Source organism: Bufo gargarizans, chromosome 9 (genome assembly GCF_014858855.1).
Source record: "Bufo gargarizans isolate SCDJY-AF-19 chromosome 9, ASM1485885v1, whole genome shotgun sequence".
Lineage (NCBI taxonomy): Eukaryota > Metazoa > Chordata > Amphibia > Anura > Bufonidae > Bufo > Bufo gargarizans.
This window is the reverse complement of record NC_058088.1, coordinates 79,056,552-79,072,373: the sequence shown is the minus strand read 5'-3', so window position 1 is coordinate 79,072,373 and position 15,822 is coordinate 79,056,552. Positions and strand designations below refer to the sequence as shown.

The window sequence follows — 15,822 nt, the reverse complement described above, 5'->3', positions numbered from 1 at the left end:
AAATTGGGAATTGTATTTCAACCCAGAACAAGAAATGTGCTTGAACGGACACTAAATAACTCGCCCAGCTACAGCACTAAGGACAGATTTAGCGGGATATAAATTTGAGGCCTAGTATTTAGGCGCTGGGTGACAGGTATGGGTTTAGTGCCAGAATTAGACTTGGAAATACACAGTAGCGGGTGTGTGTGAAGTTATTCTGAATGACCCAATGTGCACCTTGAATATTATATACCCTTTTAGGGATAGATTTCAAATAGCTCTGATATAGCAGAAACCACTAAATTATGAAATTGCTAAATTGGGAATTGTATTTCAACCCAGAACAAGAAATGTGCTTGAACGGACACTAAATAACTCGCCCAGCTACAGCACTAAGGACAGATTTAGCGGGATATAAATTTGAGGCCTAGTATTTAGGCGCTGGGTGACAGGTATGGGTTTAGTGCCAGAATTAGACTTGGAAATACACAGTAGCGGGTGTGTGTGAAGTTATTCTGAATGACCCAATGTGCACCTTGAATATTATATACCCTTTTAGGGATAGATTTCAAATAGCTCTGATATAGCAGAAACCACTAAATTATGAAATTGCTAAATTGGGAATTGTATTTCAACCCAGAACAAGAAATGTGCTTGAACGGACACTAAATAACTCGCCCAGCTACAGCACTAAGGACAGATTTAGCGGGATATAAATTTGAGGCCTAGTATTTAGGCGCTGGGTGACAGGTATGGGTTTAGTGCCAGAATTAGACTTGGAAATACACAGTAGCGGGTGTGTGTGAAGTTATTCTGAATGACCCAATGTGCACCTTGAATATTATATACCCTTTTAGGGATAGATTTCAAATAGCTCTGATATAGCAGAAACCACTAAATTATGAAATTGCTAAATTGGGAATTGTATTTCAACCCAGAACAAGAAATGTGCTTGAACGGACACTAAATAACTCGCCCAGCTACAGCACTAGGGACAGATTTAGCTGGATATAAATTTGAGGCCTAGTATTTAGGCGCTGCGTGACAGGTATGGGTTTAGTGACAGAATTAGACTTGGAAATACACAGTAGCGGGTGTGTGTGAAGTTATTCTGAATGACCCAATGTGCACCTTGAATATTATATACCCTTTTAGGGATAGATTTCAAATAGCTCTGATATAGCAGAAACCACTAAATTATGAAATTGCTAAATTGGGAATTGTATTTCAACCCAGAACAAGAAATGTGCTTGAACGGACACTAAATAACTCGCCCAGCTACAGCACTAGGGACAGATTTAGCGGGATATAAATTTGAGGCCTAGTATTTAGGCGCTGGGTGACCGGTATGGATTTAGTGACAGAATTAGACTGGGATATGGCCAAAAAATAAACAGACTATTGCTGGTTAAATGCACTTGGTGTGACAGCTTCACCCTGATGTAGGCTTTAGCCAAAAAACAACCACACCATTGAGGGTTAAATGCACTTGGTGACAGGCGCAGCTTGCCCCTGATTTAGTATATGGCCAAAAAATGAACAGACTATTGCTGGTTAAATGCACTTGGTGTGACAGCTTCACCCTGATGTAGGCTTTAGCCAAAAAACAACCACACCATTGAGGGTTAAATGCACTTGGTGACAGGCGCAGCTTGCCCCTGATTTTGTATATGGCCAAAAAATGAACAGACTATTGCTGGTTAAATGCACTTGGTATGACAGCTTCACCCTGATGTAGGCTTTAGCCAAAAAACAACCACACCATTGAGGGTTAAATGCACTTGGTCGCAGCTTGTGCTGGCGCACCACAAGACACAAAATGGCCGCCGATCACCCCAGAAAAATGTGACTGACAAACGGTCTGTGCAGCCTAAAAACAGTGAGCAATTGAGGATCAGCAGCTCAATGATCCACAGCTGCAGATCGATCAGTTAATCAAGTCCTTTGGAGGAGTTAATCTGCCTAATCTCGCCCTACTGTCGCAGCCGCAACCTCTCCCTACGCTAATCAGAGCAGAGTGACGGGCGGCGCTATGTGACTCCAGCTTAAATAGAGGCTGGGTCACATGGTGCTCTGGCCAATCACAGCCATGCCAATAGTAGGCATGGCTGTGATGGCCTCTTGGGGCAAGTAGTATGACGCTTGTTGATTGGCTGCTTTGCAGCCTTTCAAAAAGCGCCAAGAAAGCGTCACAAAAGCGCGAAGAAAGCGACGAACACCGAACCCGAACCCGGACTTTTACGAAAATGTCCGGGTTCGGGTCCGTGTCACGGACACCCCAAAATTCGGTACGAACCCGAACTATACAGTTCGAGTTCGCTCATCCCTAGTGAGGGACTCTAATGGCGGAGTTATATGTGAAACACTGAAACGGAGAAGCCATGTGTGAGAGACTCTAATGGCGGAGTTGTATGTGAAACACTAAAATGGAGAGCCATGCGTGAGAGACTCAAATGCGGAGTCGTATGTATACAACTGAACCGGAGAAACCATGCGTGAGAGACTAATGGTGGAGTCGTGGGTGCGTGCTAAACCGGAGAAGACACGCGTGGGAGACCAAATGGCGGAGTGCTGTGAGTGAAACTAAACGGAGAAGCCATGCGTGGGCGACTAATGGCAGAATAAAAATATATATGTATATATTTTTATTTTTTTTTGGCCATGGACTATATTGCGGGATTCCCTTTCTTTTATCTGTTTATTTGTTTACTTTGGACCATGGGGCACGCGGGTGATGTGGCGGGTTTGTGTTGGGCGGTCGTGCTGCCTAATTGAGTGTGGGGTAGGAAGCTGACCGCCTGCTCCGGGCTCTGCCGGCAGCTGGTAGAGACGGACAACCCTGGATGCCAGCGGTCCCCCGTACTTAGCCGCGGCCGCATTTATTTATTTTTTTTCCATGGGGGGTTTCACAGAGATATTAATGTAGCAATGAAACCGGGGGTATTTTTGATTTTAATAAAAAAATTTTTTTTTTTTTTACATATGGCGGGTTTATTATTATTATTTATTTTTTTATTTTATTTTTTTTTTCCTTATGGGGTTATTTTTTTTTTTTTTACATATGGCGGTTTTTTATTTTCCCTAGTTTTTTTTTTTTTTCATATGGTGGGATTTATTTATTTATTTGTCAGATTTGCTAAAAATGGCCTGGTCCTTGCTGAGGACAGTGCTGAGGAGATCGAGAGTGGACTGTGGTATGAACGTCGGCATGACCTGAGAGGATCATGACGTCAGCAGCAGTGGTGCCACGGCTGTGCGGATGGCGTGCGAAATGAGGCCCGTGACGTGGGGGATTTGTTGCGGAACGTGTAATCAGCAGACCGTATATATATATTTTTTTTTTTTTTCTGGCGGGTTTTTTTTTTTTTTTTTTTTTTTTTCCCCTCCATATGGCGTTTTTTTTTTTTTTTTCCATATGGCGGGTTTCTTTGGTGATTGTGTGATGCGTTTTGAATGGTGTGGATTTTATTGTGGTGGATTTGTTTATACATTGATGTTGGCATGGCGGGTGTGTTCCCTGATGCAAGCCCTTGTGATGATGACTTGCGCCCCCCCTGAATGCGCTGCCTGCTGGGGGGGGAGCGGTAGCTGGATCTGTGGTGCTGGTGCAGGGGTCATGACGTGAGCAGCAGTGGTGCGAAATGAGCCCCCGTGACGTGGAGGAAGGTGTGATTCGCAGACCGTGTTTTTTTTTTTTTTTTTTTTTTCCAGGACTATATGGCGGGTTTCTCTTCTATGATACTGAGGAAAAATTTTTTTTTTTTTTTTATGTGGCGTTTTTTTTTTTTTTTTTCCATATGGTGGGTTTTTTTTATTTTTTATTTTTTTTTTCATGTGGCGGGGTTTTTTTTTTTTTTTTTTTTTCCATATGGCGGGTTTATTTTTTTTTATTTTTTTTTCTTTCGGTTTCTATTTTCCCATGCGGGTTGTTCTGGTGGTTTGTGTGAAGCGTTTTGAAGGTTTTTATTGCGGTGGATTTTGGTACATGGATGTGGCGCCCCCCTCCTGAATGTGCTGGCTGATGGAGGGGAGCGGTAGCTGAATCTTGTGGTGCTTGGTGCAGGGGTGCATATGCGGCACCCCTCGGCTCCCCCCCCCCCCCCGCACAGCGCACGCGCGCGGCACCCGGCCGGCCGCCGGTCACCGCGCATGCGCCGCGGCCGCGCATGCGCAAACCGGGCGTCGGGACGCGGCGGACGCCATTGGCAGCGCGGCAGGAGGACGGAGACGCGGGGAAGAGAGGGACCGTGGCACTGGTGTAGTGTGTGGAGGGGGAGCGTGGAGCGGCCGGGTGCGGCGAGCAACTGGTGACGGTGAGAGGGCAGGCGTGCCGCTGAGCTGGGCGAGGGGAACAACTTATTTCCAACAAAAGTAACAGAATGGTCCGCAGCAAGTGACAGTATGACACATATATATATTTGTGTGTGAGGGGAAGGAAAGTGTGGGATGATGGTGAGGAGGGGAACGGCGTTGGTGGCTGCCATGGGAACCTGGTACAACGTGTTTGGCAGCGCTGGGAGTGGGGATGTGGTGTGGTGACCGTGTGCATGCATGATCGGAAAACGTAGCAAACATGAAAACCGTGACTTGGAGTGAAACTGTGACATGGTTTGACAAGGAAAAGGTGAAATGAACGAGCTGGTACAGGGGCAGCCGTGAGGCCCTGTGCTGTACCGTATGACAAGACTTGCATGATCCGGAGCATGACAGACAAGAAAATAGCCAGTGACTTGTGAACGAAAAAATAGCGTGACATGAGTGAACGAAAGGTGAAATGAATTGAGCTAGTACAGGGGACAACCGTGAGGCCCCGTGCTGTACCGTGTGGATGGCTCATTGACAGGCATGACTGACATGAAAATCGGCATGATTCGAGAGTGAGAAAACCTGACCTGAGTCCAACAATGGCGAAACGAAAATGAGTGGCACAGAGGAACAAGCGGAGAGGCCCCGAGCTGTCCCGTGTGGACGACCCACAGTGAAACCGGGCGGAGCAGGAAGAACGGAAACAGGAATGCTCCAAATCCAGAACACCGACGGCGACGAACTTCCAGAAACTCAGCAACTCGCAAGCAAAACTCCCGCGACTCCCGAAGCGACTCTCTCTCTCAAAGCTCAGACCTCGGACGGTGCAGGAGCCAGGTAAAGGGGGTGCCCTAAATAGGCTGGAGGCGGACCTCAGCCCCTCCCACAAATCCAGGCAAACTGCCTTCACACATATATATATATATATATATATATATATGTGTGTCATAGTCAAATACATCATTATAAAAAGCTTGAGAAGATATGAAAAAAAAAATCTGTTTAATAAGGAAAAAGACATGCCAATGCACATGGCTTAAGAGATTTACATATAATAAACCCTCATAATAACATTAGCCCAAATTCTGTCATTCACTGAACAGGTAATTGGAAATCAGTTAATTAAGCCAGACCATATTTGGCTACAGCTTTATGCTAGATCTACTTATCTCTTAGTTTCTATTGAATTACAAGATTTACAAATTACATGATGCAGTATGTCTAATATCTAGTGAAAGTCAAAACTTAAGTATTTTCATAGTAAAACATTAAGGGGGTAATTTATTAAGACCAGAGTTTTAAACTCCGTCAGATCCACTGCCAGCTATAGGGGTTATTTAGACCAAAGTTATAAACAGGCACCGGCCTCTCCATAACTTTGGTGCATCCAGCGACAGTCTAAATGTAAGACAGCTTCCTTGTTGTTAGACCATTTTCTACACCTAAAACAGGTGTAGAAAATGATAATTGAGACGGGCCTTCCACGTCCAGGTTTTTAGACCTAGTATGAGTGGGGTAAAGTCGCAGATTGCCGTGCAAATAACTTTTACGCCAATACACCTAATATAGGTGTATTTCTGAAAAGTAAATGACTCCCAAAATGTTTTAAAACTATTTAGATAGAAGTAAGGAGAATATTGAGGCAAATTTTCTGGTTGTAAATTCCAATTAAAGATATTTGGATGCTAAAATATTCTGGAGGGTTTGTTAGATCTCATGGATGTGGGTCTCTCCAATTTCATATGAAGATATATATCCCGACTTATTTGCCCTGTAGCAGTTGGGTATCTTCCAGACCTCATTATAGTCATTGGGGCCTGGTGGGCATCTTGGAAACATCTGGCTATAGCTGATCCAGCCGGAACAGCCTGCAGGAACTAATAATGCTAGTGTAGGTTGCGATTGACAAAAAATTGACAAAAAAATCATTGTATGTTCTATGCCTTAACCACCTCAGCTCCCCTAGCTGAAACCCCCTTAATGACCAGACCACTTTTTACAATTCTGCACTACACTCCTTTCACCGTTTATCGCTCGGTCATGCAACTTACCACCCAAATACATTTTACTTCCTTTTCTTGTCACTAATAGAGCTTTCATTTGGTGGTATTTCATTGCTGCTGACATTTTTACTTTTGATGACATTTTTCACTTTCAGTTGTAATTTAAAAAAAAAAAAAAACTATATCCATATATAAATTATTCGCTAAATTTATTGTTCTACATGTTTTTGATAAAAAAAAATGTTTGGGTAAAAAAAAAAATGGTTTGGGAAAAAGTTATAGCGTTTACAAACTATGGTACAAAAATGTGAATTTCCGCTTTTTGAAGCAGCTCTGACTTTCTGAGCACCTGTCATGTTTCCTGAGGTTCTACAATGCCCAGACAGTAGAAAAATCCCCACAAATGACCCCATTTCGGAAAGTAGACACCCTGAGGTATTCGCTGATGGGCATAGTGAGTTCATAGAACTTTTTATTTTTTGTCACAAGTTAGGCTACTTTCACACTTGCGTTCGGGGCTCTGCTTGTGAGTTCCGTTTGAAGGCTCTCACAAGCGGCCCCAAACGGATCCGTCCACCCCTAATGCATTCTGAGTGGATGCGGATCCGCTCAGAATGCATCAGTCTGTCACCATTTGTCCTCCGCTCCGCTCAGCAGGCGGACACCTGAACACTGCTTGCAGCTTTCGGGTGTCCGCCTGGCCGTGTGGAGGCAAACGGATCCGTCCAGACTTACAATGTAAGTCAACGGGGACGGATCCGTTTGAAGTTGACACAGTATGGCTCAATTTTCAAACGGATCCGTCCCCCATTGACTTTCAATGTAAAGTCAAAACGGATCCGTTTGCACTATCATGAACATGCTTCCGCATCCTGGAGTGGGATAAAGGGTTAAGACCAGGGGAACACTTGGATTCTGCTCCCAAGTTTTGCCCAAAGCTAAACCGGTAAGTGGCACAGCGGGCCCACACCCATTGGAGCGTTACAGGGGCCCAGCTGCGAGGGGGCACATACAGCTTGGACAGGTCGACTGGTGAGTGGGGCCCCCTTCCTAAACTTCAGACTGAAAGATAATGTGCTGCTCAGGGGCTGACAGGTTTTAGTGTAATCAGCACTCCTGGTCAGTACAGCTGTATCCACAGGGTCAGATTTTTACAAAATCGCAGCAAAAAAACACCACATTTTGCTGTGATTTTCTCAAAAACAGGACCCTGTGGACCCAACCTTACTAACTAGGAGTGCTGATTGGTCTAAAAACTGTCACTCAAAAGCTTCAACTGGCTCTCCTTCAATGGGCCAGCACTGCTAATCAGTGAGGAAGGAAGGAGGGACCGACTGATGCTGTGTGGAGACTGAGCCTGCTACTGAGGGGGAGGAGTCTGAGCCTGCTACTGAGGGGGAGGAGTCTGAGCCTGCTACTGAGGGGGAGGAGCCTGAGCCTGCTACTGAGAGGGGGAGGGGCCTGAGCCTGCTACTGAGGGGGGGAGGGGCCTGAGCCTGCTACTGAGAGGGGAGGAGTCTGGCTGAGGACGCATGAACCAGCAATACAGAGCCAGGAGGTGAGGAAGGGATATGTAATGTAGAGTAAAAGAGTGCCTGCATGTGTGACAATGCGTGTATGTGAAAGGGCCTGCATGTGTGACAGTGTATGTGACAGTGCCTGCATGTGTGACAGTGTGTGTATGTGACAGTGCCTGCATGTGTGACAATGTGTGTATGTGACAGTGCCTGCATGTGTGACAATGTGTGTATGTGACAGTGCCTGCATGTGTGACAGTGTATGTGAGTGCCTGCATGTGTGACAATGTGTGTATGTGAAAGGGCCTGCATGTGTGACAGTGTATGTGAGTGCCTGCATGTATACAAGTGTGTATGTGAGAGCGCCTGCATGTATACAAGTGTGTATGTGAGAGCGCCTGCATGTATACAAGTGTGTATGTGAGAGCGCCTGCATGTATACAAGTGTGTATGTGAGAGCGCCTGCATGTATACAAGTGTCTATGTGAGAGCGCCTGCATGTGTACTAGCAGTGGCGGACTGGGGTACTTAGGGCCCACCAGTGTAACGGATTCTGGGGGCCCACCTAAGGGCTCCTGCACACAAACTTATTTTTTTTCCACGTTTTTACAGTTCCCTTCACGTCAATGACTCAATGTGCATTCTGTGTCTGTATGTCTGCATGGCCGTTCTGCAAAATGATAGAACCTATTATTGTCCACATTACAGACAAGGATAGAACTCTTCTATCAGAGGCCGGCTGTTCTGTTCCGCATAATCTGGAATGCACACACCCGGTATCCATGTTTTGCGGATCCGCAATTTGTAGACTGCAAAACAGAAAACATCCAATGGTCGTGTTCATGAGCACTTACAGTGATAACAGAAATATTAAAGATAAAATATGATTGTAGAGAGTAGACTACAGCAAAATGCACAAACATACATGTGGCTATCCTGCACTTCAGGACACATGCAGCGCACACCAATCACTCATTGGACACATGGCACACAAGAAACATACATGGCTCACCTGCTGCACATACACCACAGATACATAGATCATATATAGCACACACCAATCACACATCGGAAACAAGCAATGCATACACCAAGGCATTTATGCCTAACCCTATTAAGTGTAGCACACTTAAAAGGGGTTAAAGGGGTTGTCTCACTTCAGCAACTGGCATTTATCATGTAGAGAGATTTAATACAAGGCACTTACTACAATGTATTGTGATTGTCCATATTGCCTACTTTCCATCACATTATACACAGCACGTATCCGTGGTTATTACCACCGTGTAATCCAGCAGCGGTGGCCGTGCTTGCACACTATAGGTATAGTTGTTGGCCTATGCGCACTTCCAGCCTTTCCCGATAGTGTGTAAGCACAGCCACCACTGCTGGGTTACACGGTGGTAAAACCATAGATATGTGCTGTGTATAATGTGATGGAAATAAGGCAATATAGACAATCACAATACATTAGTAAGGGCCTTGTATTAACTGCATGATAAATGCCATTTATTGAAGTGAGACAAACCCTTTAACCCCTTTAAGCATAAATGTCTGGCATGAAAATTTCCAAATCATAACTTCCTCAGATTGCACATAATCTTACAGTATAAAAAGGTTGTCCTACCATAAGGACCTATTGCCTATCTACAGGACACGTGATAAATATCAGATTGCTGGGGTCCGACTGCTGGAACACCTGAGACATTCAATTACATTGCCACCAATCTATGAACACAAGAGTCTTAAGACCACGTTCCCTTGATCCTGGGGGTCCCAGCAGTCAGACCCCCACCAATCAGATACTTATCACCTGTCGTGTCATAGCTGTTTGACCTTTTCACATTCCCTATCTTTTTGAGTGTAAAAATAAATAAATAAAAAAATCGGGCCCAAAATATGTGTCAAACTAAAATAGAAATGCTCGCCTGTTGAAGGGCCTGTGACCACTTTTCTAGTTATCGTCTATCCACAGGATCGGGGATAACTAAGTGATCTGTGGGGGTCTGAACGCTAGAGCCTCCACTGATCCCCCTTCTTAAGTGGCAGGTTGAGCATATGCTCTGCCTATGCATCCATTCTCTATGGGGTCACTGGAGATGGCGGAGTACAGCGCTGGCTATTTCCAGGGGTCCCAAAGAGAATAAATGGAGCAGCAGGGCCTGTCACACGATCAAAAAGGGGGAACAGGACCCGCTCCTGGAATCAGAGGGGGGTTACAGAATCGGACCCCACTAATCATATAGTTATGCTCTATGATGTGGAGAGGATAACTTGAAAACTTGGACAACACCTTTAATTCCTCCACCACCAGTATCTCTTTACATGGCAGCAGTGATGCCTGTACATACGGAATATCCTCACTACCGCCATGTAAACCATACGTGGCAATACTGGAGAATGTGACTCGCTGTGCAGAATTTTTCAGTCATAAGTCATTTGCAGGTCACAACCTTTAACAAAGTCCAAGCAAAGGTGCTAGAGGAGCAACGTGAGCAAAGGGCACAAACGGAGGGTCATAACTAAAACATTTACCCCTGCTCCATGATCCACATCCATATGTCCATTCCTCAGCCCCGCAAAAACGATACAACATGTCCTATTTTTGTTCGCAATTGCAGACAAGAATAGACATTTTCTATCATAGGACGCACATGGCCAGTCTCCGTGTTTTGTGGATCTGCAATTTGCGGACTGTAAAGCACAGCCGTCTGAATGGGCCCTTACGTTGGCACCACAAGGTGACTGTGGCTGCAACACACTTTGTGCAGCCAAAGATTGCAACGACACTACGATACATCATAACTAGCAAAAGTAAATGGGGCCATGACCTGTCACAAAACATCTGACCTCTGAATTTCTTGCAACTTTGATTGTGATTTTAAGAAACTTCAAGGTCACAATGCGACTCTATTCATTTTAACTCAAAGCATCGCAGCATTGTGCTGCTGTGATCCTTGGTTGCACAACACATTGTTGGCCAAAAGCACTGTGTAGCCTTAAAGGGGTCATTGTATCCATTTCTTATTCATTTTTCCCCCTTTTTCATTGGTACTGTACTTAATAAATGTTGCTTCCTGGGCCAGCGCGGCGCTCCTGGTCCTTATATGCTGCTTGGTCTTCCAGGATTATGCACATACTGTATAGGTTTATGCCTGTATGTGTGGTTTGGGGAGGGGGGGGGGGCAGGCACATTTTTTGCACAGGGTGTAGTATATAACTAGGACAGGTATTGAGACGTGTGTGTGTGTGGAGGAGGGGATATTCTATCAGCTGGAGGGTAGGGAGAGCTCACGGGACATGATCTATGCGTTCACTTAGCCCGACAGGATTGTGCAGACCTGATTTCAGAATCAAGTAGCTGATTAGGGAATGGCTGAGGAGAGATTTCAAGTTTTTTGTGGACCATCCCCCTTCCCTTTGTGGACCGTTTTTTTCCCAGTGGACCATCCCCCCTTCCTACCTGTTACATTGAGCACAGTGTTTGAGCTGAAGGAGGAGCTGAGCAGATTGATATGTAGTTTTGTGAGAAAACATTAATGAAAACCTGCAATTTATTAATTTCAATTCCTGTTCATTCTGGGCATTGGAGTCAAGGAGGCGGTCCTATAAGTGACTGACAGCTTAATCTGTATACACAGTCATAGAGGAAAGGCTATCACTCACTGATAGGACCGCCTCCTTGATGTGAAAGCCAAGAAAGAATAGAAATTTAAATGAATAAAACACAAGTTATTATACTGAATATTTTCCCATATTTCAGCTCCTCCTGCTCAATCTGCTCAGCTCCTCCTGCTCAATCTGCTCAGCTCCTCCTGCTCAATCTGCTCAGCTCCTCCTGCTCAATCTGCTCAGCTCCTCCTGCTCAATCTGCTCAGCTCCTCCTGCTCAATCTGCTCAGCTCCTCCTGCTCAATCTGCTCAGCTCCTCCTGCTCAATCTGCTCAGCTCCTCCTGCTCTATAACAAGCTGCACTTAGCTTACATTGCATTTTCATGGTGACAGGTTCCCTTTAATATCAGTATACCTGGTGGTCTAGGACATTTTACAGCTTATTATAATAATCCCTGATGGTCTATACCCAACCTGTGGCCTTCCAGCGGTTGCAAAACTTTAACTTCCATCTAGTGTTGAGCGCGAATATTCGAATAACAAATTTTAATCGTGAATATCGGCACTTCGAGAATTTGCAAATATTTAGAATATAGTGCTATCGAATATTCAGCATTTTTTCCATCTGAACATGATTCCTCCCTGCTTCTTGCTTGGGGGCCAATGATGACGTCATTAGCCCACAAGAAAGAAGCAGGGAGGAATCATGTGTTCACTTCAGATGGAAAAAATGACGAATATTCTAAAAAACAAATATATAGCACTATATTGAATATAGTGGTATATATTAGTTTTTTTGAATATTCGTCATTTTTTTCCCTCTGAAGTCATGAATCCTCCCTGCTTAAGTTGCTTGTGGGCCAATGACTCACAAGCAAGAAGCAGGGAGGAATCATGTGTTCAGATGGAAAAAATGACGAATATTCGTAAAAACGAATATATAGCACTATATTTTATAGTGCTATAAATTCGTTTTTGACCCGCGCCTGTATTGAGCGCGTGATATTCGCATATGACGCGATCACTACCTTGCCAATTTTCGTGTAAAAGTAGAATATAACGAATATACAAATTTGCGAATATATGACGAACATTCTACAAAATATTCGCGAAATATCACAAATTTGAATATGACCCCTGCCGCTAATCACTACTTCCATCATGCTCAGACAGCCTACAGCTATCTGGACAAGCTGGGAGTTGTAGTTTTGCAACCGCTGGATGGCTGCAGGTTGTGCATCCCTGGTCTAGGACATTTAAATTGTAATCTCCCTGGTGGAGGGCATTGGAAGGGTTAATAAGTTTTTTAAAGGGCCTTTAATGTCTGTTTTGCTGTTGTTTTTAAAACAATGCTTCTGTTTTTAATGACCTTTTTTTTTTGCTTTTCAATCAGACTTAGGGTGGGTTCACACTAGCGTTAGGGTTATAACGGAACATAACGGAATCCATAAGACGGAAGGGCGGATCAGTTTTGCACAGGACTTTGTTTTCCGTCTTGCATAACGGGACACAGACGGATCCGTTCTGTTTTCCCATAGACTTCTATTAGGACGGAGCAAAACGGAATGCCTCTTAAAGGCTTCCGTTTTGCATTCCATCCTATGGATTCCATTATGTTCCGTTATAACGGAAAGCCATGACGGAATCCTTGACGCTAGTGTGAACCCACCCTTAAGAGTTATACCTATCTCAGACATTTTTTACATATCTCTAGGATCTCCTATCTCCAGAACAGGGCCTCCAAAGTGAAGAAGAATGTACTGCTCATGCAGTAGCGTGGGTTGCTAGCACCCAGTGCGGCCCCCCTCCCTCCCCAGTACTAAAAGCATTGGTGGCCAGTGCGCCCCCGCTCCCTCCCCAGTATTAAAAGCATTGGTGGCCAGTGCGGCCCCCCTCCCTCCCCAGTACTAAAAGCATTGGTGGCCAGTGCGCCCCCGCTCCCTCCCCAGTATTAAAAGCATTGGTGGCCAGTGCGGCCCCCCTCCCTCCCCAGTACTAAAAGCATTGGTGGCCAGTGCTCCCCCCCCCTCCCTCCCCAGTATTAAAAGCATTGGTGGCCAGTGCACCGCTCTCCCCAGTATTAACCCCTTAAGGACTCAGCCCTATTTCACCTTAAGGACTTGGCCATTTTTTGCAAATCTGACCAGTGTCATTTTAAGTGCTGATAACTTTAAAACGCTTTGACTTACCCAGGCCGTTCTGAGATTGTTTTTTCGTCACATATTGTTCTTCATGACACTGCTAAAATTGGGTCAAAAAAGTTAATTTTTTTGCATAAAAATACCATATTTACCAAAAATTTTGAAAAATTTGCACATTTCAAAGTTTCAGTTTCTCTACTTCAGTAATACCCCCAAAAATTGTGATGACTTTACATTCCCCATATGTCTAGTTCATGTTTGTAGCATTTTGGGAATTATATTTTATTTTTTGGGGATGTTACAAGGCTTAGAAGTTTAGAAGCAAATCTTGAAATTTTTCTGAAATTTACAAAAACCCAATTTTTAGGGACCACTACAGCTCTGAAGTCACTTTGCGAGGCTTACATAATAGAAACCGCCCAAAAATGACCCCATTCTATAAACTACACCCCTCAAGGTATTCAAAACTGATTTTACAAACTTTGTTAACCCTTTAGGTGTTGCACAAGAGTTATTGGCAAATGGGGATGAAATTTGAGAATTTCATTTTTTTGCCAAATTTTCCATTTTAACCCATTTTTTCCACTAACAAAGCAAAGGTTACCAGCCAAACAAGACTGTATCTTTATTGCCCTGACTCTGCAGTTTACAGAAACACCCCATATGTGGCCGTAAACTACTGTACGGCCACACAGCGGGGCGTAGAGTGAAAGGTGCGCCGTATGGTTTTTGGAAGCCAGATTTTGCTGGACTGGTTTTTTGACACCATGTCCCATTTGAAGCCCCCCTGATGCACCCCTAGAGTAGAAACTCCATTAAAGTGACCCCATCTAAGAAACTACACCCCTCAAGGTATTCAAAACTGATTTTACAAACTTTGTTAACCCTTTAGGTGTTGCACAAGATTTAATGGAAAATAGAGATACAATTTCAAAATTTCACTTTTTTGGAAGATTTTCCATTTTATTATTTTTTTTCCAATTACAAAGCAAGGGTTAACAGCCATACAAAACTTATTATTTATGGCGCTGATTCTGTAGTTTACAGAAACACCCCATATGTGGTCGTAAACCACTGTACGGGCACACGGCAGGGCGCAGAAGGAAAGGAATGCCATACGGTTTTTGTAAGACAGATTTTGCTCATCTGACAGGTTAGATCATGTGGTAATTTTATAGAGCAGGTTGTCACGGACGCGGCGATACCTAATATGTATACAATTTTTTTTATTTATGTAAGTTTTACACAATTATTTTAATTAGGGTCTCATTTTTTTGTGGGATGAGATGACTGTTTGATTGGCACTATTTTGGGGTGCACATGACTTTTTGATCGCTTGCTATTACACTTTATTGTGACGTAAGATGACAAAATGGCTTTTTTTACACCGTTTTTATTTTTTTACGGTGGTCACCTGAGGGGTTAGGTCATGTGATATTTTTATAGAGTCGGTCGATACGGACGCGGCGATACCTAATATGTATACTTTGTTTTATTTATTTAAGTTTTACACAATGATTTCATTTTTGAAACAAAAAAAAATCATGTTTTAGTGTTTCCATAGTCTGAGAGCCATAGTTTTTTCAGTTTTTTGGCAATTATTTTGGGTAGGGTATGATTTTTGCGGGATGAGATGACGGTTTGATTGGTACTATTTTGGCGTACATGCAACTTTTTTGATAACTTTTATTACCTTTTTTGGGAAGTAAGGTGGGCAAAATTTCAATTTCCTAATAGTTTTTTTTTTTTTTTTATGGCGTTCACCGTGCGGGGAAAGTAACATGATCGTTTTATAGATCAGGTCGTTACGGACGCGGTGATACCAAACATGTGTAGGGAATTTTATTTTTTTCATTTTTATTCAGTGATAAATGTGTTTTTTGATTTATACTTTTTTTTACTTTTTTTTTGACCCAGACCCACTTGGTTCTTGAAGATCCAGTGGGTCTGATGTCTGTATAATACAGTACAGTACAATATATATTGTACAGTACTGTATTTTACTTACACTTTGTCTGAACAGATCTCTGCCTTCAGCACAGATCTGTTCAGCACCATGGACAGCAGGACGCCTGAGAAGGCGTCCTGTTGCCATGGGAACCTTCCCCGTCTGCTCAGTAGTGGTCAGAACTGCGCAGACGGGGAAGGGTAAGGACGGGGCTGAGGGGGGCTGTCTGGGAGCTCTCTCCCTCTCCATTCGGGGGGTTGCAAAGGCACAGCAGCCCCCCGATGGGAGAGGGAGGGAGCTACTTCTTACTGTTAA

General features: G+C 43.9%; 1 protein-coding gene across 1 annotated transcript in view; it reads left to right on the top strand.

Moving 5' to 3' along the window:
* Window positions 1-15,822, top strand: part of IL1RAPL2 (interleukin 1 receptor accessory protein like 2) — an 889,940-nt gene that overhangs the window by 846,340 nt on the left and 27,778 nt on the right. The window lies entirely within an intron of this gene.